Raw genomic sequence first — 22713 nt, 5'->3', positions numbered from 1 at the left:
GAGTAGGTATATAAGAACATTCGAGAGCTTGTCAACAACAACAATACGAAGAGAAATTATTACCTAGTACACTTTTATTCGATACATAACGCGTTCATCTCAAGTCAACGATCTTCTCTCAGTCACTCAATCAACTTAAAAGCAATATTTCAACGCTTTTGGGTGTACAGCTACAGATAGGTACCTATTCGTACAATATAGAATATTATGATATCGTCAGATATCCTACCACACCATCAGCATGAATTACCTAAATTACTTTTCAGCATGATGCCACACATATGCACCACATCCACCACATTTTCCACCTCACATCGTACAAAATCAACGGAATACACTAGTTTAAAAAAACGAACCACACGAGTACCTCATGTGGGTGAAACCGAACAGTGAACGCAAAGGCAAAGAGCCGACTTTATATTGATATAAAATGCCAATGGTAATAGATATCTAATAGATAATACATCAAGATTTTCTCTTCTCTTTTTTTTTCTTTCTTTTCTTGAACCGTGCAAGGTTCGATTTACCAGGGGGTTTTTCTCGCCTTATACATATACGTACGTTTCGAAACAAACAACTTTTCTAAATTAGATCTTCACGTACACATACTCGTACACGACCACCACACTATCACATCGTATAATACAGCTTGTTTTTTTTCGGGGTCTCGAATTTTCCCAATACCGTTCGCATCTATCAACTTCCACCACGTAATTACATTCCTCCTTCCGATACGATTTTCCTACAGCTGAGAGTGTAAACTTTTTCAATCTTGCTGAAAATATACCCTAATACGATGTGAGAAATCTGCTTCGTAGACAACCTATTCGCTGGCTCGTATTTGTCTGGGTTATTATAAAATTAACCTATCAATCTAAACTATCCATCATATTACATACAAGAGGATACTGTACGTAGAGCTACGTAGGTGGTAGATGCATATAATAAGGTGCTTGTTTTGCATCCACAGGTTGGTGGATTGGTACACTGGGTTCGTGAGTGGGAAATATGGTCTCGTGGGACTCGAGGGTAGTGTGATAGATGAAATTTTAATGTTTTCGTATTCTTCATTTATATTTTTTATGTGTGTGGATCGCCATATTGAAAAGAAATTGAAATTGAAAACTAAAAACCTCTCTCTCCCCCCAAAAAAATTAATAAAAAAATAGTTCTGAATAGAAAAGTAATCAATTTCACAGATGATTGGCAAATTCAAAATGCAATCAAATCAACGTTCAATTTAAGAGTAGGTAGTTAGGTACTTACTAAATTAAAACATCAGTGTAAAATCCTAATTTCAGACTAAAATTTTTCAGCAAATTCAAACCTTTTTTTGAAAAATCAGTGAGAGAGCATCTATCTGAAGTCCCCTTCATCTAAACCCCACTTCCTCCATTCCTTCATAAATATTCTTTGTCACATCACATTTTCCGTTATATTTCCCTGCTCATTAAGATCCGCAACTTTGATCTAAGCACCTTGAATTTTATACCCGTACAAAACATCATGACACAATGTAAGATGTCTTGCCTACACACCTGCTTCGAAGAGGGGAACCACACTGTATACTTGTATAGGAATCACTCGGCAGATGTAAATTTTCGATAAAACCCAGCCTTGAAAGGAAGACTTTTATGAAAATTCAACTCCCTGTAACGTATCCTCCGGAACTTTGTTACTGGTTGTGAATTTCGCTATAGATAGACTATTACCGTAACGTTTTCCTTTTGGTTGGTATCAGATTACATGTAAATCTAAAAGTTATACGAACAGGAGTAAGCTAGCTACTCGTTAGACGCTTCTATAGTATGGCAAATACGATGTAGACGGTTTTGATTATTTGACTGCTGCGCTGCGTTTACGTGTAGGAAGGCAGAAGGCAGACTACAGTAAGGATTCGTGTATAAATGTATAAGATAATGGGTACACATAGATGAAGAGAAGAGATGCGTGTGCTGTGTACTGCATATATGTAAAATGTAGATGTGCACAAAGATAAACCATATCGTAAACGACGATACGAACGAGCCTCGGTATAATATTTTTAATTAACAGAATATCTAGCTAGGGAGAAGTACAGGAATAGGATTTGACGACGCGACGGCACGAGCGAGTACGACCTCAAGTACAAAGCGAACGGCAAAACGACGATATGTTTGCTCATCTTCATCTCTCGCGCAGTTGCAACGAATTTCATACTACATAAGGAAGTCAGCAGATAAACAGAGAGAGAGAGAGATGAGAGAAAAAGGGGCATAGACATTTAAGTAAGCAAATATACGTACTCGTGGTATACGTCGACTAATATGCACCCATTTTACGTACTTTACAAGGTAGGTATATAAGCTCGTTCCTTGTCTCTTTCTCTCTTTCTATTCAAATATTTGAAATTCGAACTTCTCGGCTGCTTGTGCGACATTTAGCAATGATACAAAGTTAAATAATTTGCTCGATTAATTAAATTAGTAGTTCGGTTAATAAATGCTGTGTATGGCAGGCATTCTTCGGTCTGTTTAATGATGTGGTACATTATCAACAGCCAGAGTACGTTTATTAAAGGATTTATCTCGTTTGGTTGCCGCGACGATGAAGCTGCGCTGCGCCCTGAATTACGACGAGATACTCGTATATGTGTGTGATAAACGTAGATAACGATAATATATTTAAGTCGATTTCGTTATTTTCTACGTGTGTAGGTAGCAAGTACATATCGTCGGATAAGTTGCGCACCCCCGCACCCGTCCACCAACGACGTGGTACGCCATTAATTAGTCTTTGTCGGAGTCACCTAGTACCTAGATGGTGGCTGGAGGGTGTGCCCGCCTGGTTGGACGATTTTCTTTCCTTTTTAATTTTTGTTTGCAAAAGTTTATCTCGTCTCGTCAATAAAATAAGATGGGCAGTGATGAAGTTTTTTGTGAATTTTTTTGTTGAAAACGTGGAGTATGTTCCAAGATTGTACAATTACGCTCATTTCGAAGACTTAATTGGAGTATTTCTTTTCTCATGTGTCAAAACATGACAGTTTTGCCGTAACAGTGAGTGTGTGTAAGTGTAGCTCATTTGAAATTGAAATCGAGAAAAAATAAATGATCCAAAATAATTGGCAACAAAAAAATAAATCTCAAAAAACTCACTCGAATTCTCAAAAAATTGATTTACTAAAAAATTACCAGTAATTACCCAGAAAATTACCAGTATACATATTACCAAAAGAATTACCAGGATTTACTGAAAAAATTACCAGGATTTACTGAAAAAATTACCAGTAATTTACCAAAAAATTACCAGTAAATTACCAAAAAATTACCAGTAATTTACCAAAAAATTACCAGTGATTTACCAAAAAAAATACCAGTAATTTACCAAAAAATTACCAGTAAATTACCAAAAAATTACCAGTAATTTACCAAAAAATTACCAGTAATTTACCAAAAAATTACCAGTAATTTACCAAAAAATTACCAGTAATTTACCAAAAAATTACCAGTGAATTACCAAAAAATTACCAGTAATTTACCAAAAAATTACCAGTAATTTACCAAAAAATTACCAGTAATTTACCAAAAAATTACCAGTAATTTACCAAAAAATTACCAGTGATTTACCAAAAAAATTACCAGTAATTTACCAAAAAATTACCAGTAATACCCCAAAAAAAATTACTGGTAATTTACCAAGAAATTACTAGTATTTTACCAAAAACATCTACCAGTAATTCACCAAAAAATGACCGGTTTTTGCCCAAAAATTACAGGTAATTTACCAAAAATTACCTGTAATTTACCAAAAATTACCTGTAATTTACCAAAAATTACCTGTAATTTACCAAAAATTACCTGTAATTTACCAAAAATTACCTGTAATTTACCAAAAGTTACCAGTAATTTACCAAAAAATAAAAAGATGACAACTACAATTTCAGGAAAAGAAATGTTTCAAAAGTTCACAGAAGGATAGTGATAATTCTCATCACAATAGTATCTCCATAAAATTCACCTCGCTAATAGGAATTAATTTTAAATTTTGTAGAAGTTGATTCTCACGGAGCTGAAAGTATTGTGATGCGCCTATTTTGCTGTGTTCATGGCAGCACATTCGCACCTCGGGAGTAATAAGGTGACATCTCAAAAAAAATTGATTTTGATGTTTTTGCATTTGTGGGACTTGTATGACCCCCCTCAACCAAAAATAACACTTTTAGTTGGGTACATTATCTAGATCATGTAAAAAACCCAAATGGCCTAACTCAAAATCCCAACAACATTGCAAGTTGTTTGGAATTATTAGGTGACATCTCAAAAAACTCCACCTTTTTTGAGCAAATTTCGTACATACAAAGTGTTAACAAACAGTTTTGATTGTTTTGAATGTTTGTCAGTTAGAAATAGTCACAAGGAGTGCATTTTTTATTGGTTTGTACCAAATGGAAAAAATTTTTTTAATTGATCACTTTTCAGAAAAATGAATTTGCACATATAATGAAATTTTAGTTTTTTGAGAAAAACTCAAAAACTAAGCACTCTAGAAAAAAACTAACGACATTATGTAGATTGGAAATTTAATTCTCTACAACTTTGTTAACGTGAAATTTTTTTGGACGCTTCCTTTCGCCTCCACATCAACTTTAATGAAAGGTTCTAACTCAAAATGTTTTCCAAACATTGAAATATTTCCTCTTCAAGATTTTATTTTTCGAAGTGTTCTTATGCTAAATGAAGGTAGGATACCAGATCTTTAAAATGAGGTGCTATTCATTCCTCACAATTAATTATAAGTTGATAAAAAATAATAATGAATCAAGTTTTTAAAAAAAAGAAAATCACTCTCCTGTAAAATTTCACTTTTTTGAGATGTCACCTTATTACTCCGGAGGTGTGATATGCATAAGAAATGATTTACAATTTACCTATTTCAGTGTTTTTATTTGCAAATAATTAAAATACTGCTTGTCTGGAATGTAAATAGTGAACGTGAACTATGATGGGTACCCGCACAACAATAGGGATTTGACAAGACAACTGTCGCGATCTAGAAAATGGTAGTGAAAAACACAGGAACTAACGAAAGGTCCAGTTGTTATCAGCAATTTTCAACAATTTTCCTTCAATTTTCACAACATTACATTCCAATGTTTATACTGGGACCTTTCATCAGCCAATCATAAACAAGGCGACACTAGCGCGGCACACCTCTGTCAAGTTCCTATTGTCGATGTTGACATTTACATAGACTATGTTTTTTTCCAACATAATGATGGAAAAGTGATCAATTAATTATTTAGTAGGAATCTTGTGTCCATACAAAAGTCAGGTAAATGAAAAGTTTCAAAATTTTCTCCTTATTTCTGATACCTTAACATGCCATCTCGACATGTAGATGTAAAATTTGATGCTCGAAATTTACATCTACAACTATGTCGACCAATTTTTCAAAATTAAAATTTCTGTTTTAGTGTTTAAAAGTTTAGTAAACATTCAAAAATATGATCTTGTTCAATGAGTAAAACAAAAAATTTTTGGGCATTGATGAAATTATCCACTTTTCCACAGTTTGGAGTTGTAGATGATATGATGTTGATAATATTGTGGATGTATTTGTTGATGTCAAATTTCACATCAACATTAACATTGACATGAAAATGGATTAGTTTAGTACTCTTAGATAAAGTATTGCACCATCTTTGATATAAGGAATTTCTATTCAACTTTTTGATTATACAGACTTTCCATCTGTACTTCTTTGGAAGTGGACTTTGCTTTGATGCTGTTTCCAGCAAGAGCAATAGCCACATCAGAGGAAATCATTTTTGGGAAAAAAATTTAAAATTTTCAAACTCAAATTTTATAATTTTACAGAGCAGGAGGTCGACTTTAATTTTGATGTGAATGTCAATCCACCCACATCCGTCACTATTGGATGCCCCATGTCGATGTGAATTTCGACCCTGTGTTGAGCCAATAATTGTAGACACGAATGCAGATCAACATCAGTCAACAATTACATCGACAATCAGCTTGACACAGGGTCAAAATTCACATTGACATGTGGCATCCAAAAGTGACAGATGTGGATGGGTCGACATTCACATCAAAATTAGCATGGTCATTGTTGTATGGGTATGAATGATGGCAATCCCACTTACAACCAGCTAACAGCTATGTACAGTGACATTGTGAAACAGAATAAACTTCAACAAAAACAGATAGAAGAACAGCAGATGCAAATCAACCACTTACAGCAAGTAGTAGCTCACTATCAAGCCAAGTCAAAAGAGGATGAAACTCATCTCAGTGAACAAACATCATCAACAGAATAATTATGAATCGGAGGAAAGGAAAATCATAGCAATATGACAATCACCATCATTGAGTCCTATAACCGCTCAAGGTGGTACTGTGTACAAATCAACGCGTACCCCTATGCCGAATTGGGTATTTGGGCTAACATCCTTTATGTTGGTGTTGCCTCTATCGCGTTGATGATGTATCTCATGAAAATGTATTTTTGAGCTTGCACTAGTAGTTTTCCACTTGCTTACTGGTGATATCTACACAAGCACCTTGGAGCTAGCTGGGTAGTTTAGACACCCTGAGCTCCTCAGTGTTGACCTCTATAGACACTCGAACCAGTTTCAGCTTATTGATTCTGCAAACAGATGGCGTGCATGATCTGTTAGCTTAGCTAAATAACTGGTAGTCCCCCTGTACTTGGTGTGTAATGTTGATAATTGCACAAAAGATTTTTAATTACACACACAAGCTTGCCTCTGCAGCTGGGAAATCTATCCAGTCAAAAGAAACTTACATTGAAGAACTCAAAAAGAAACGTATTCAACCTATTTACACAAGTGGAATTTAAAATATTACTGAATTTACTGCAATGTTAGAAAGTATGGAAGAGTGTGAGATTCCTATACTGAAACCCCTCTCTAATGGAGATGTTAAAATAGCATGCTCAAACGAGCAAAACTTTAGAGCAGTGTATAGGGCACTGGAGGCTATAAGGAAGAATTCTAGTCACAAAATGTATGGAATTGGGCACCATGAATATCAGTTGAAACAAGATAACCCCTATCAGGTAGTTATAAGGGGGCTACACCCCTCCACTTCACCCGAGGATATCAAATTACAAAGGTTGTCCGGAAACAACTGAGACTGGTGCTTGCGTTTGAACACGCTTTGAGCTAGCGACTTCGTTAGTATCTCATTCGAAAGCTCATCAAATTCTCTATAAAATGGTATAATAAATTTTTTTCCCGTGTCGCGTGAAAAAAAATTACGGCGTTTCGCGCGCAAGCAGTTGGGTTCCACCCTCCAAGTTTTTATCAGTAAAAAAAACAATGCTCAAAAAAGTTTATTATTGGCATAATTTATAGCTTTTCCAAATAGTTGCAGTTATTATCGATACACAGCATTCATCTGGTAATCCATTTATCAAAAAAATTTTGAAAATTTGTCAGTTTGAGCGTTTTGAAAAACTTTTAGCATGCGCTGACCACTTTATCATCTTCACTAAACTGTTTACCTCAAAGGAAATGTTTCAGCATCGGAAACAACAAATAATCGCACGGGGATGAACCCAGTGAATATTGTGGATGTGGCATAATGGTTATTTTGAACTTTCCCAAGAAATTTGAGATGAGAATAGCAGCATGCGGTCGAGCGTCAACAAAACTGAAAAAAAACCTGAAAAAACTGACAAATTTTTATCACCACACCGAACGCGCTTCGCCGTTGCTCCCTAAATAATGCAGCTAGAACCTTGTAATTTTAGTATGTTATGGAGGAAATAATCCTCTATCGATCTGTTTTTTCAATTTTATCGATAGACCACGTGGTTCGTGAATCACAGTTGATTGAAAAAAGTTGGAGGGTGGCAACTAACTGGTCGCGCGGGAAACGCCGTAATTTTTTTTCACGCGACACGGGAAAAAAATTTATTATACCATTTTATAGAGAATTTGATGAGCTTTCGAATGAGATACTAACAAAGTCGCTAGCTCAAAGGGTGTTCAAACGCGAGCACCAGTCTCAGTTGTTTCCGGACAACCTTTGTAGAATTGATTAAAATTGGACATGATGCCATTAATGTCACCAATGTAATTATTGTAAGAACAGAGGCAAACAAAAAAAGAATCTGGAGAAATTGTGAGTAAGAAAGTGGTATTACCACTCTTTTATGTATATCTTAGCCCAAAAGATAACAACAAGACTATTTATGAACTATAGTAGAGTAGGTTTAGGTACCTAATTGCAATTTGTGAAAATTTGAAGAAAATTGGTCCATTCCCCTATAACAGAACATTCAAACCCAAGAACTTTTCAGCAAACAGACCGAGAGTAATAGTGTGCTACGCATACTCACACTAAAAAACGAATAGCACCCACTTACTCTCCCCTTCGCCCAGTTGACATAAAAAAAACAGCAGGAATCTTGAGAGGCATCGGCAATAAAACTGCACTAAAAAGCTAGCCAACATACAGCGAATTCCCCTAATTCTTAGTTTACGGTGCGAATAACTCGATAAATAAATAAGACCTTGATAGTGACACTTGCTATGCATTACGTTTACCCCTACAGACCGTATTATTGACTGTATTAAAAGAGCTGTCTGGCATCAGGTGGCAAAACAATAAACTACGATAAAGAACAGGGCCCCGGAGCTATTGACCTATCGCAGATCTTCGCAGCTACGCTATTGCGGGAAAAAGTTCATGCAGTTCGAAGACAACGACAACGACAATAACGACGACAACACAACGCAGCAATAGGGAATACCCACTATGGGACTTATATCGATTGTAATAACACCCGAGGGCTATGTTTATAGCTTTGTGTAACATCAACGCTGCCAGCAGCAACATTAAAAAGTGTCAATAAGCGAATGATAATGCTGTATATAAGAAAAAGAACGAGATGAGAAAAAAAAGAGACACCCTGGGAAAGCGCCATCGCCATTAAACGCATCGAGGGCATTTTCGCTTTTATTTCTAAGAATAGAGCTAGTTGATTTGGAATTTGAAAACCTGACATGCCTTAGAGGTGGAAAACAGTAGACGTGAAAGTAAACCTTCTGGTGTTTGGATATCGTTGTATTAATTATTTAGAAAGCCATACATAGTACGTACACGAGATGAAGAAAATTTCAACAGGTGTTCGATACTTGGTTTTTTCTGCGAATAATACCAGCGTCGTATATTGTTATTTTAGTTCTCGGTGTAGACTCCCACCCTCTATTTACCGTGGTTCTGCTTCTCTTGTGGAAAGTTTACATGCATAAATGTATTAATGGCAAAAACGGCGGCTGGTTTTTGCACATTCGGCGATGTTCAAGCGAACACTCGTGTTAGCGCACGTGCCTTATTGCGAGACCTTGAAAATAGTGAAAGAGATATCTCACTTACGGGCTCCACAATGATACCGAATCAATTTACAGATGAATTGCGAAAACGTTCAATTTGCCTTCATCGTCATCATCTATGGTACGACCGTTTGAGTAAATAATATTTTAGCCAATTTTTTCAAACGATCATTCTCTTTCGTAAAGTTATAGCTACGCTTTTTTTGGGACCAATTTTTTGAAATGATTATGAAAAGAAATTTCGCAAAGAGACGAATCTCTGGTAATAACGCATTTGACGAGATTAACGTTAGAATTGTAGAATTGCCTCGACAGGAAATAGATCACAACCGGAGTATAATATTGTGTGTTTTTTTTTCTTTTTCATTTTTATTATCGATATACTTACGAATACTTTATACCCTTCGAATATAATATCGAAAAACGTAACGTTTTCTCATCGAAAAAATATATCTATAATATCCATTTAATTTTCAAGGACTCTTCTCTCTCACCGCGATAACATTTTTTCATTTTTCTATCGTTCGACAGTTTTACTATCTCAGGTAGAAGGCAGGTTCTTTTACTACCTCGTTGCATCTCATTGGTAAATTGTTATTACGGGTAATTTATTTTACTACCTCTGAGACTTTTATATGTCAAGATTTTATTGCCGAAGAATTTTTTCCCTCTTTTTACTAGCTCGCACGTACAGAGTTTGCAAAACGTACCACTTGTACCGGTAGTGCGAGTTTAAACATCGATGTTATCGGAGTTTAAGAATTGAACTGAACGAAAGTTGTGTCAGCTTCGTCAAAATGATGACTATCTGGAAATTTTCAACTTGATGGCGTTTAGGTATAGATTTTTGAGCTGAATTTCGATAAGGTGCAGTCGAGTGTATGAAAAAGGCCTAACTACTGTTTCGAGAATGTAAATTTTAAAAGCACGTTGGCAAAATTCAGAAATTTTTTATAGAAGGTACGTAACTTGGGTACTTTGAAATTTTTTGCAACAAAAAATACAAGTTTCACGTTTTGTTGTGCAAATTTTTTTCAAATTTGTCAGCATTTCATGAAACTTTTGTTAATTTTTAGTAATTTTTACACGAATTTCATACTTTTCCTACCACTGATATATTTTTGAAAATTAATGAGAATTTTCGGTAAATTACTTCAAATTGGAATGCATAGTAAATTTTGGTTTTTCAACTCCATGTGAAGAAATTTTGTTGAAATTTCAAGTTTCAAAAATGTGCTGGAGACTCCCAAAATTTTCAAAAAGTCGCTGGAGACTCCAAAACGACTTGAAACCTACAGGTAATTTCCGGTAAATTACACATAATTTCTGGTAAATTACAAATAATTTCAGGAAGTAAATTCTGGTAAATTACAAGTAGTTTCTGGTAAATTACAAGTAATTTCAAGGTAAATTACAGGTAATTTCATGGTAAATTACAAGTAATTTCATGGTAAATTACAGGTAATCTCATGGTAAATTACAGGTAATCACATGGTAAATTACAGGTAAGGTGCACCGGTGGAAGTTGGAATTTGGGGTAAGTTAGAAAACTTGCTCTAGCGCCTAGAGGTTTATATCTGGTGAAGTGCCACTAAAGGTGACTTGAGGGTACTACCCCTACTTCATCACGGCATAAAAATGTTCGCGATTCAGTTTAATTTTAGATGTCTCTTGTTCAATTGCATTTTGTTGTTGTTGTTTTGAACTTGTTTTGAATGTGTTCTAAAATACAGACTTTCTATTTCTTAGTTTTTCGCATATAGCGGCCGAACCGTGCGTCCTTGTGAAAATCTGATGAAAGTGATCACAAAGAGAATTAAATTCTCTACAATTTTGTTAATATGCAATTTTTCTAGGACGCTCCGTTTGTGATCTACGCCTCTGCAAAGTTTAGCCTGTTCTAACTTCCCCCAAGTGGGGAAAGTCAGAACAGTTTATATTTTATTCCACTGAGCGAAAGCTACTGTGTCAATCACGCTCAAATTTTCACCATAGGATAAGAACCCTTATGGGAACCTACATAATAAATTTGATTCATATTGGTTCATTAGAAGGGGAGCAACAGCTGGTCAAAGTTGAAATTGCGAAAAATCATTCTGACTTGCCCGGGTGCACCTCACATAATTTCTAATAAGTTACTGGTAATTTCTAATAAGTTACTGGTAATTTCTAATAAGTTACTGGTAATTTCTAATAAGTTACTGGTAATTTCTAATAAGTTACTGGTAATTTTTGGTAAGTTACTGGTAATTTCTGGCGAGTTACTGATGAACTAATCTTAGTAAGTTTTACTGGTGATTTCTGGTAAGTTACTGGTAATTTCCAGTAAATTACAAGTAGTTTCTGGTAAGTTACAAGTAGTTTCTGGTAAATGACAGGTAATTTCATGGTAAATGACAGGTAATTTCATGGTATATTACAGGTAATTTCATGGTAAATTACTGGTAATTTTATGGTAAATTACAGGTGATTTCTAGTAAATTACATGTAATTTCTGGTAAATTACATGTAATTTCTGGTAAATTACATGTAATTTCTGGTAAATTACAGGTACATAATTTCTAATAAGTTATTGGTAATTTTTGGCAAGTTACTAGGAATTTCTGGCGAGTTACTGGTGATTTTTGGTAAGTTTTACTGGTGATTTCTAGTAAGTTACTGGTACTTTCCGGAAAATTACACATAATTTCTGGTAAATTACAAGCAATTTCTGGAAGTAATTTCTGGTAAATTACAATTAGTAGTTTCTGTTAAATTACAAGTAATTTCTGGTACATTCAGGTAATTTCATGGAAATTACAGTTAATTTCGTGGTAAATTACAGGTAATTTCGTGGTAAATTACAGGTAATTTCGTGGTAAATTACATGTAATTTCGTGGTAAATCACATGTAATTTTGTGGTAAATTACAGGTAATTTCGTGGTAAATTACAGGTAATTTCGTGGTAAATTACAGGTAATTTTGTGGTGAATTACAGGTAATTTTTGGTAAATTGCAGGTAATTTTATGGTGAATTACAGATAATTTATGGTGAATTACAGGTAATTTTATGGTGAATTACTGGTAATTTTATGGTAAATGACAGGTAATTTTATGGTAAATGACAAGTATTTTTATGGTAAATTATAGATAATTTCTGGTAAATTACAGGTACATAATTTCTAATGAGTTACTGGTAATTTTTTTGGCAAGTTACTGGTATTTTATGGCGAGTTACTGGTGATTCCTGTTAAGTTTTACTGGTGATTTCTGGTAAGTTACTGGTAATTCCTGGTAATTTCTGGTAAATTTCAGGTATCTTCGTGGTAAATTACAGGTAATCTCGTGGTAAATTACAGGTAATTTCATGGTGAATCACTGGTAATTTTTATGGTGAATTACTGGTAATTTTTATGGTAAATGACAGGTAATTTTAGGGTAAATGACGTATTTTAATGTTAAATTACGGGTAATTTCTGGTAAATTACAGGTAATTTCTGGTAAATTACAGGTACTTTCTGGTAAATTACAGGTACTTTCTGGTAAATTACAGGTACTTTCTGGTAAATTACAGGTAATTTCTGGTAAATTACAGGTAATTTCTGGTAAATTACAGGTAATTTCTGGTAAATTACAGGTAATTTCTGGTAAATTACAGGTAATTTCTGGTAAATTACAGGTAATTTTCGGTAAATTTCAGGTAATTTTTGGTAAATTGCAGGTAATTTTTGGTAAATTGCAGGTAATTTCTGGTGAATTACAGGTACATAATTTCTAATAAGTTACTGGTAATTTTTGGCAAGTTACTGGTAATTTCTGACGAGTTACTGGTGATTTCTGGTAAATTTCAGGTAATTTCTGGTAAATTACTGGTAATTTTTGGCAGATTAAGTATTGGGAATTTTTTGTAAATTATAGACACCTTTTTAGTAAATTAATTGTAATTTTTGGTAAATTATCAGTAATTTTGGAAAATTTAAATAGCAGTATTTCTTGGAAAATTTCTGATTATTCTTGATGAATAACAGAGACGTTTTCAACACTTTTTTACACAGTTTGGTCAAGTTTTAGCATATAATTTCATCATTTTGTGATGATTTACAATGATATGAATGATTTGGCTCACCGATCAATCTTACATCATCATCTTTAGAAATTTTTTATGTGCTTTTTCGTGCATTTTTGGCAACTTCGGTGCAAATTATATTGATTTTTGATAATTTTTTAAGGTTTTGATACTTTTTCGATTGCGTACCGTTCGTGAATTCATCACCGCAGTTACTTTCCGGTGTTTTATTTCTATTTCTCGTTTTGATTTCATTTTCAAAAATACTCTCACTTAATTTTCGGAGTTTTATTGTTAATTTTCAAAAATGTTGAGGTCAAAAAAATTGTTTTTGCCTCCTCCCTGCATTTTATTGTCTGTTTTCTGTTTTGGGTTGTGATAGATTTATTTGTCTCTCTCGTCAGTTATTCGACACTCATTTTTTCTACTATTCAGATTATAGGTATTTGACTAGGTACCTGTTAATTTCAAAGTTTCAATGTTTTTTTTTTTTTTTTTAAGAGGGGGGAGGGGTATCGAAAGGAGTTTTTTTGACCTCATAAAAAATTCTGAATTTTCATCGCTGTTTTTTTCACCCAGAAATATGATCACTATCTGCGGCAATCTGATTATTCTCGAAACAATGTATCGCGTCGTATCGTCGAATAATAGTACGAACACTCTATAGTTACTCGAAGTTTAGCAGAGAGTTCAGGGTCGTTACGGAGCCTTTTAAATGGTAATTTTTACGATAACCATCTTTTAATACAAAGCAACCATTTTGGAAAAGTTATAAAAGGTCTAATTTTTTCCACAACAACGCTGGATAGATGGATACTTACAATACATAAACTCGAAAGTTGTTGCGTTTTAGGCACACACTGTGCTGGATAACCGTAAAACTGGCGGCGGCGAAGACAAAATTTATCCTTATACGTATACTCGTATACTCGTAGAAGAGAAAATTCCATTAATAAATACATTTGTGCATGAAACCGCGGAGAAGAAAATTCGCAAATACGTAACAGAGGGCGCGGTACACGGTGGTTTTTTAGACGACGAGTAACATAATATTATGGCGATGAAGGCGAAAATACGTATACAAGGAAAATACATAACACCGTTGTTCTACTACCCCTCCCCCTCCCCCTCACTCAGCATCCCTGTAAACCCATCTCGTCGTCGTTGTCGTTGTCGTCGTCGGTCTGTTACGAGCGAGACTTTTGAAAATTCGGCATATTTGCGAACTTTTGGCTCTGGCTCGACAGTCGACACATAACGTGAAACCGTGAAACGAGCCGAGCAAATTACCACGCTCGCTTTGCTGGCTGGCTGTTTGTGGCGAAAATTACCGGAAAATTCCACGACATCGACGATGAAGCGAAAGCGAGGAAACGCTTGTATCTTTCACACCTTCTATCGTAACCCATTAATGCCAAAAAACAAACAATAAAAACCGACCAATAACTACGTAAACGATTAAGGGTGGTGTAAAAAAAACACCAACACCGACGACGACGTCAACCTCGTCGACACACAGAGGGGTTGAAAAACACGCAAATATGTATACACCTCGATCCTCGTCGTCGTCGACATCGCGTATGCATCAGCAAAAGAGAGAAAAAAACAAGAGGAAGGAAAAAAAGATGGGTATTGTAATCGATAATGTTACGGTGTCAAGAAGGGAAGAATTGCTGTGCGAAATAAGGGTGTACGCAGAAATTATTATAACGCCTCGGTTATAGTTTTATCTCACTTTCGTTCACGCTAGTTGGCCATTACTCTTTCTTCTTCTCTATCAGTCTGCTTTCAGTTTTACACGTTATCTCACTTATCCTATACTACAGTGCGAAGCCTTTATGTTGGTTTTTTTCCTTCCCTTTATTCCTCTTCTATCCCCTCGCATCTTGAGCTTTCGCCGAAAAGTATACCGTGTCAGTGATGTTCAAACTTTTACTCTCTATCGTACGAGCCGAGCCACGAGTTGGCCGAACCCGTACGGAAAAAAACCATGGTTGACTATGAAGAAAAACTGCTATAGTCAACTATAGTATTTTCGCGACTATAGTTACTATAGTATATCATAGTATAGTATAGTATAGTGTAGTACCAAAATTTTAGGTAAAAAATTGTGTAAAAACACTGACAATGGATTGTCCATTGATAAATTGTGTATTTTCAGGCATTGTAAGGTGATAAAATTTTCAAAAAAAGTGAAAAAAATTTCAAAAATTTTTCAGCACCGGCGGGGCCCGATCCCTCGACCCGTGAGTCATGTTACCTGAATGCCTACAATCCACCCACCTAACCCACTCGGCCACCTCGTTGCTTATGAGGATAGGGTTTATTTGTGCATATATTCTATATTTCTAGGTCTGGAACTCTGGACTTATAAATTTTTCAACTTTTTGATTTTTTTTTTTTTTTTTTTTTTTTAAATGTTACATCGTATAGGTGTTTTTGAAAATTGATTAACATTATTTTGAACAGCAATGATGAATATTTTTAGATAAATTAATAAATTATTTATTTGGGTATTATTAATAAAAAAAAACTAAGCTAAAATTTTTTTATACTTAAAGTGTGATGATTTTTTTAAAAATTAATTTCTTTTTTGCCGAAATACCCGCTGAAAATTTTTAATATTTTCATTTTCATCTTCAAAATTTTCTACAGGTTTATGGTGCAAAGTCCTTTAAAAATACACAAAAAACGATCTGAATTTGGATATAAAATGTGTGTTAATTGATTTTTTCCCCCCATAAATTACGTCATATTCTCATGTCATCAAATAAAACAAATAAAAAACGTGTTTCTCTTTGAATTTTTTTTTTAGTGAATTTTCAATGTGATTTTTACAAAATTTTTGCAAAATTTTTGTTTTATAGGTAGTATTATATTGGTTGACTACGAAAATTTTCATAGTTATCATAGTTTACTACAAAAAATTTTATAGTTAGTATTGTTGACTATGAAAATTTTTGTAGTTACTATAGTTGACCATGAAAATTTTCAAAGTTACTATAGTTGACTGTAATTTACTACGTTGACTACAAAAATTTATCATGGTAACTATAGTTGACCATGAAAATTTTCAAAGTTACTATAGTGGACTATGACTTACTGTAGTTGACTACAAAAATTTCCATAGTAGCTATAGTTGACTTTAGTCAACCATGGTTTTTTTCCGTACGGGAATAGACCACCCTGTGTACAAGTACGAGAATTGAAATACGAAAGGAGCACACTTGCACGTTTATTGCCTAATCACAATAGTGGCTGGAGGCTGCAGGCTGCAGGAGACGCCAAAGAACGAGCGTTATAGGGGTAGGTGTTCTCTTAGCGTACAGTTTATTATAAATAATCGTATCGAATTATTAAATTTATTTTCATCGACCGATTAATCATATTTTATTGTTTTTATTTTTTGGGCCAAAAACAGGCGAGTTGGCGTTTTGATTTTTATGGCTTTTCAGCGTCGTTGTCGATGATGGTGCTAGCGAGACAATATTATTTTAGCTCATAGTGTAGGGTTAGAGATTTGGGACAGTGGATGAGAGCTTCGAAGCTATATTATATGGTACTGATATAGTTGGCGACAATTTTAGCCCGCTGTGAGTTGTTTATTGTCCGCAGAGGTCGTATTCGCAGGTGACTATTTGGCCTGGACAAGGTTACCAGAGGAATTACCGAGGATTTAACGCAGATTTATATCGTTTTGTATTTGAACGATGTGTTTTTACTACCTATACTCGTATGGTGCGGATGTGCTGTTTTCATTTTATGGGGTTTTGTTTAACTGGTACGTGGATTATTGGTGTTCGTTAAGTAAGGGTGTTTTCGTGCTGGAGTGAAGTAGGAAGGTGAAGGCCAAGTTGAATGAAGTTTTGAAGTTTTGAATTTTGCATTTTGCTTTGTATTTTGAATCAATGGTGTGAAAAACTTACGAGAATTTTGATTTTGGTGATTTTCAACTTTAATTTTATGATTTTTTATCAATATACTTTGATGTGAATTTTTATACTTACTTACTATAGTAGATTTCATCATCAATTTTCTACTTCATTTTCAATTTTCGAGTTTTGAATTTCAATATAAGTTTTAAATTTTACTTTTAATGTTCCAGTTCAATCTTCTGACTTTTTCATTTTTCTTTTTGCATTACATTTTTAGTTTCTGATTCAGATTCTGTTTTCAGGGACTGCACAATCAGAGTTTTTCATTTCAGTCTCGATTTCTTATTCAATGTTCCGGGACGATCTCACTTTATTTCCAGCGTTTCATGTTTCACATTCAGAAATTGAGATTTCACTCTAAATTTTAAGTAATTTCATTTTTAGACATCTCAAAAAAGTCGCTGTATTTATAGGCTCCTAAACGATTTAAAATGCACCTGTAATCGACTTCATAGCCTATTGAGATTAGTTTGCAGGGTGAATTTCGGATTTCCTATAACTCCAATTGATGAAATTTTGTGGAAATTTCGAGTTTCAAATATCTACTGGAGACTCCAGAATGACTCAAACTCACCAGCAGTCGACTTGATAACGTTTTTTTGTTGGAGTGCAGCGTGAATTTCGGTTTTCCAATTCCAGCTGGTGTAATTTTTGTGGAAATTTCAAGTTTCAAAAACCTGCTGGAGGCTCCAAACCTGCTCGAAACGGTTTGAAACGGTTTCTAATCGATTTGGTAGGTCGAAAATAGACTATATCCTAAGTTTTAGCTTTCTAGGTCGATTTGGCAAGATTATAATGAGTTCTAAATGATATTGAATAAATGGCTTAAGTAACAAGCTGATCTATTTTCAAACGAATTGTTTACTTTTCAGTGAATTGAGTATTGATCGTGAGAGTATCAATTTATTTAATGGAATCATTCATTAATTTCGTTAATTTATGAATCAATTCGTTCGCGAATGAGTCACTTATACGAATCGATTCATTCGCGAATGATTCACCAAAAAGTATTCAATTTGTTCGTCAATGATTCACCAAACATTCATTTAATGAATCGATTCGTTTGCGAATGATTCACCAAAAATTATTCAATGTGTTCGTCAATGATTTACCGAAAATTCATTAAATGAATCGATTCGTTCGCGAATCGATTCATTTGCGAACGATTCACTCATACGAGTTAATTTAATTCGTTCGCGAATGATTCACTACAAATTATTCGATGCGTTCGCTGATACATAATTCAATTTGTTCGTGAATGATTCGCCGAAAATTGATTAAGGGAATCGATTCGTTCACGAACGAACAATTCACTTATAGGAACCAAATCGTTCGAGAATGATTCACCAAAAAATAGATTCACTCGCGAACGATTCACCCATAAGAATCAATTCGTTCGCGAATGACTCACTAAAAATTATACGATGCGTTCGCGAATTAATTAGGTATTCAATTTGTTCGGGAATGTTTCGCCGAAAAATTCATTAAATAAATCGATTCGTTCGCGAACGATTTACTTATACGAATCAATTCGTTCGTGAATGATTCGCCGAAAATCAATTGAATGAATCGATTTGTTCGCAAATGATTCACCAAAAATTATTCAATTCATTTGCGAATTATTCACCAAGCATTATTCAATTCGTTCGCGAATGATTCACCCACAATTAATGAATTCGTCCGTAAATTATTCACTAAAAATTAATGAAACGAATCGATTCATTCGCGAATGATTCACCGACAATTAGTCAATTAGTTCGTGAATGATTCACTAATAATTAATTATTCCGTTCCCGAATGAGTCACCTAGGAACCAATCAATGTGTTCAATCACCAATCGTTCGTGAATGATTCGATTCGATTCGCTTGCATGAAAACAGATCAATTCCTACAACAGAAATTGCATAAAAAGGGAATCAATTCGTTCGTAAAAGATTTTTGTTTGACGAAAAGTCAACCTTCTCACGAATAATGCGTGGGTGTTTTTTTTTTCTGGCATAACTTAAATTGGATTTTCAAATAATTCTTTTTAAAGTTACCCAGTGGATTGCAGGGAGGGGGTGCAATTCTGCTGGGAGCTGCTTCGTTTGACGCTGTTAAATATCAAATGACGATGAGTCACATTCCAGACTAAGCAGTAAGTACGAGTTCGAGTTACCTAGTTTTCCATCATCGCTCAAAATGTTTTTGACGTGAGAACTTATCTGCGATGACGATGGAAGTTGAGTTGATTAGGTATTTCCTATCCGGATATTTCATGAATCATCGATAAGATAATAACTTCAAAAATATAAAATTAGTTTGTAAAATATTATATTTGTTAGATCTATGCTTATGTTATTGTAAGTACAGTAATCCAGAGTTGAATTTGATGTGATTAATCTCATTAAATAATTTCACAAGTGAACTGGAAATTTTACAAGAGTTTCTCCGATTCCTACCAGCAGACCAGATCTGGCAATCCAAAATTCCAGTCAAACAATCTATCCACGTAAGTATAGATATTATATTGAGTACCTATACATACTTTTCTACTTCTACGTATTGTAGACTACGTAGGTAAGTATCAATTTGACCGATCTATGTAATTTATAAAGTCTTTACATTTATTTCAATATGGATATACTTACGAGTACATAATGTTCGCTTTCAGGTCTTGAAATTTTGAACATTCCAGATCCTCTTCCTACGTGCGTTTTTACGCAATGGATGACTTAACAGAATATGAAATTCTTCGTGTACTAGACCTCCTTAGAAAATTTGTAATCGTTCCATCAACTTTAATATGTCTGGTTATCCATTTTTATAAATTTTTTCGAAGTGGTAAACCATCCACGAAAAGCTTGGCGACTAAAAACCTCACTTTTTACTGCTTTCTTCTATTCTTATACATTACTCTTCCTATACTGCTGATGGATAATTTATTCTCACAAATAGATCATTTTCAGTTACATTTTACCACATACATGAATTTATCAATGGTGATTTTCAAACTAATTATGGCCCTAGATACATGCTTAAGTTTTCGCAGAATTGCTTTGTACTTGCAAAGACCTCCCTCAAACGATGGACACAGAAAATTTTACCTTTATTGTTTTTTCACGATAAGTATTCCTCTACTTTGGGTTTTACTGTCGACTCAATTGATATGTCCAACGCACCAGCTTTTCATTGAAAATTGTGCTTACAAAGCCCTGAAGTACTGGTATCTCGAGGAGACAATATTAAGTGTTATTCGCGTCTCTCGATTAATTTTAATCGCAGGAGCGGTTTGGTACATACGATCAGCCAGCATCAATAAAACCGAATTATGGTCCAGGTTTTCGCTTCATGTGCGTCTTCTCACTATGCTCGGAGGTTTAGCTGCTTGTTTCGGTGTTTTACAGCTGTACTCGTTGATTAAGCTTTTTAAAGCGATTTTTATCGGTGGAACTGAGGAAGGTAACTCGGAAATGATACGCATGCAACTTGATTTCGCACGAATGCAGGACATTGGCGTTGATATAGAAGGTATTCTTATTGGAATATTCTTTACATTCAAGAAAGATACGTTTCGATCAACTCATAGTACATCTCATTAATTATTCTACCTAATTATCATTTAAGTAAGTTATGGAAGTAGATGCAGTAAGTTTTACTGAAGTGTTCATATGTATTATAATTTTATAAAAAGCTTGATTTATCTATTTTTAATCAACTAAGTATACCTAAATATAATCTGTCAATGCGATTTTTCAAGCATTTATTTACTTACTGTCACAAACCTGGGAACTGTGTAGTTATTTTCAACAAGAAAAGTTTTCTAATGGCCAAAAAAAAAAAAAAAAAAAAAAAAACAGAAAAATGTTTAAACCAGGCAGAGCTAAATCAAAAAACCACACAAAGTTCAACACCTGCCAAGCTTTCGGCGATGCTGAAGTATATTTTTTTTTGATTTTTGATAAATTATTGAAACACTTAGGATCAAAAATTTGAAAAAATCCAAATTTTGTCGAATTGACCCAGAGAGCTAAGAATTGGAATGTGCACAATTTTAACCTCTAGTCAATTTTGTAAAAATGAAGGGTGATCGGTCAAATGACCCACAACAAGAACCAGTCGTGTTCATACATGCTAAAATTAATTTTGACTTTTTTATGGAACATTTTGAAAATCTGGAGTTTCCAAGAGCTTCTGGAATTTATTGAAACTGCCCCTCCAATCGACTATAAGCATATTAAAAATTAAGGTATAGGTATAGTAAATTTTAGCATACCACCTTCATTGGGTAAAATTTTGCAGAAATTCCGGTATGTTGAATAGAAAGCTTTCAAAACTTTGAAAATGAATATTATATGCGTGATTGTGTATGATTATCAAAAACGGATAAAGAATTTCCAGATAAGTAGATTGAATCGGTCAAAAAAGTCATTAATTTTTTATTTAATGAGACAGTGGAAACTTTGTGATGAAAAAAAAAAATACAAAAAGGATGAATCATTGCATAATATGTAAGCAACTATTTTCTCGAAATGTAAAAAATTCAAAAAAATTGAAAAATGTTTGATTCTAGAGAAATTTTTGAACCTTGCACGAATGGCTGTATTTTGTCTGAAATCAAGTGCCCAAATCTGAATCTCATTATTTCCAGCCATTCTGGAGCCTCCAGCACGATTTTTAATTTCTGCAAGATTTTCAAATTTCTATGTTCAATCACCAATCGTTCGTGAATGATTTGATTTGATTCGCTTGCATGAAAACAGATCAAGTCCTGCATTTCTTCAAAGAAGTCTGTATAGGGTAAATGTGCCTAAGTTTGCGCACCTAATTTTCAAACAACCACTACTTTTTATGAAAAGCAGCTAGAATATTGAAATTGAAGGGTTCCTTTCCAAGTCGGCCTAAGTCCATTTTTTTCGTTTCGAGAAAAACACAAATAAGTGTTTTTCTCGCCCTTCCGCTTCAATAATAAATGATGTGATTATATGGTTGTGAAGCTTGATCTTTCTGCTTTAAAGTACCGTATTGGTATTTTTTTAATTTTGCGTATTTTCAGCTCCAGAGCGCGTCAAACAGTCAGAAAAAGTGGACTTAGGCCCATTTGGAATTATCTGATGTTAAAAATTTCGAAAAAGAGCTGAAAAACGCGTTTTTTCAAAAAAAAAATTCACGAATCATTAATTTAATACATTTCTGAAACAATTTCATTCGAAGCACCTTCAAATTTCGTCTCTCGAAAATCGTTGAAAAACTTGAAAAAAAAAACCGGCACAACCGCACTTGTATACAAATACTCGTAAAAAATGGATTTAGGCCACTTTGGAATAATTAGCTGTTTTTTCGAGCCGGCAAAACAGCGCTCCTGAGCGAAAAAAGTAACGCCAGGTGT

The 22713-nt window shown here is 34.3% G+C and overlaps 1 protein-coding gene and 1 long non-coding RNA gene across 3 annotated transcripts in view; one reads left to right on the top strand and one right to left on the bottom strand.

The window, feature by feature from the left end:
* LOC135834409 (uncharacterized) overlaps nucleotides 1-22713 on the bottom strand; it is a 532193-nt gene that overhangs the window by 192374 nt on the left and 317106 nt on the right. The gene's annotated exons all lie outside the window — the stretch shown is intronic.
* On the top strand, nucleotides 19412-21189 carry LOC135838220 (uncharacterized). The gene is made up of 2 exons (XR_010557339.1): nucleotides 19412-19836; nucleotides 19999-21189. It is a non-coding gene; the product is annotated as an uncharacterized LOC135838220 (long non-coding RNA).

This window comes from Planococcus citri, chromosome 2, assembly GCF_950023065.1.
Source record: "Planococcus citri chromosome 2, ihPlaCitr1.1, whole genome shotgun sequence".
NCBI classification, from domain to species: Eukaryota; Metazoa; Arthropoda; class Insecta; order Hemiptera; family Pseudococcidae; genus Planococcus; species Planococcus citri.
Note: the sequence above shows the minus strand (reverse complement) of the source record. Positions and strands in the feature narration are given on the sequence as shown.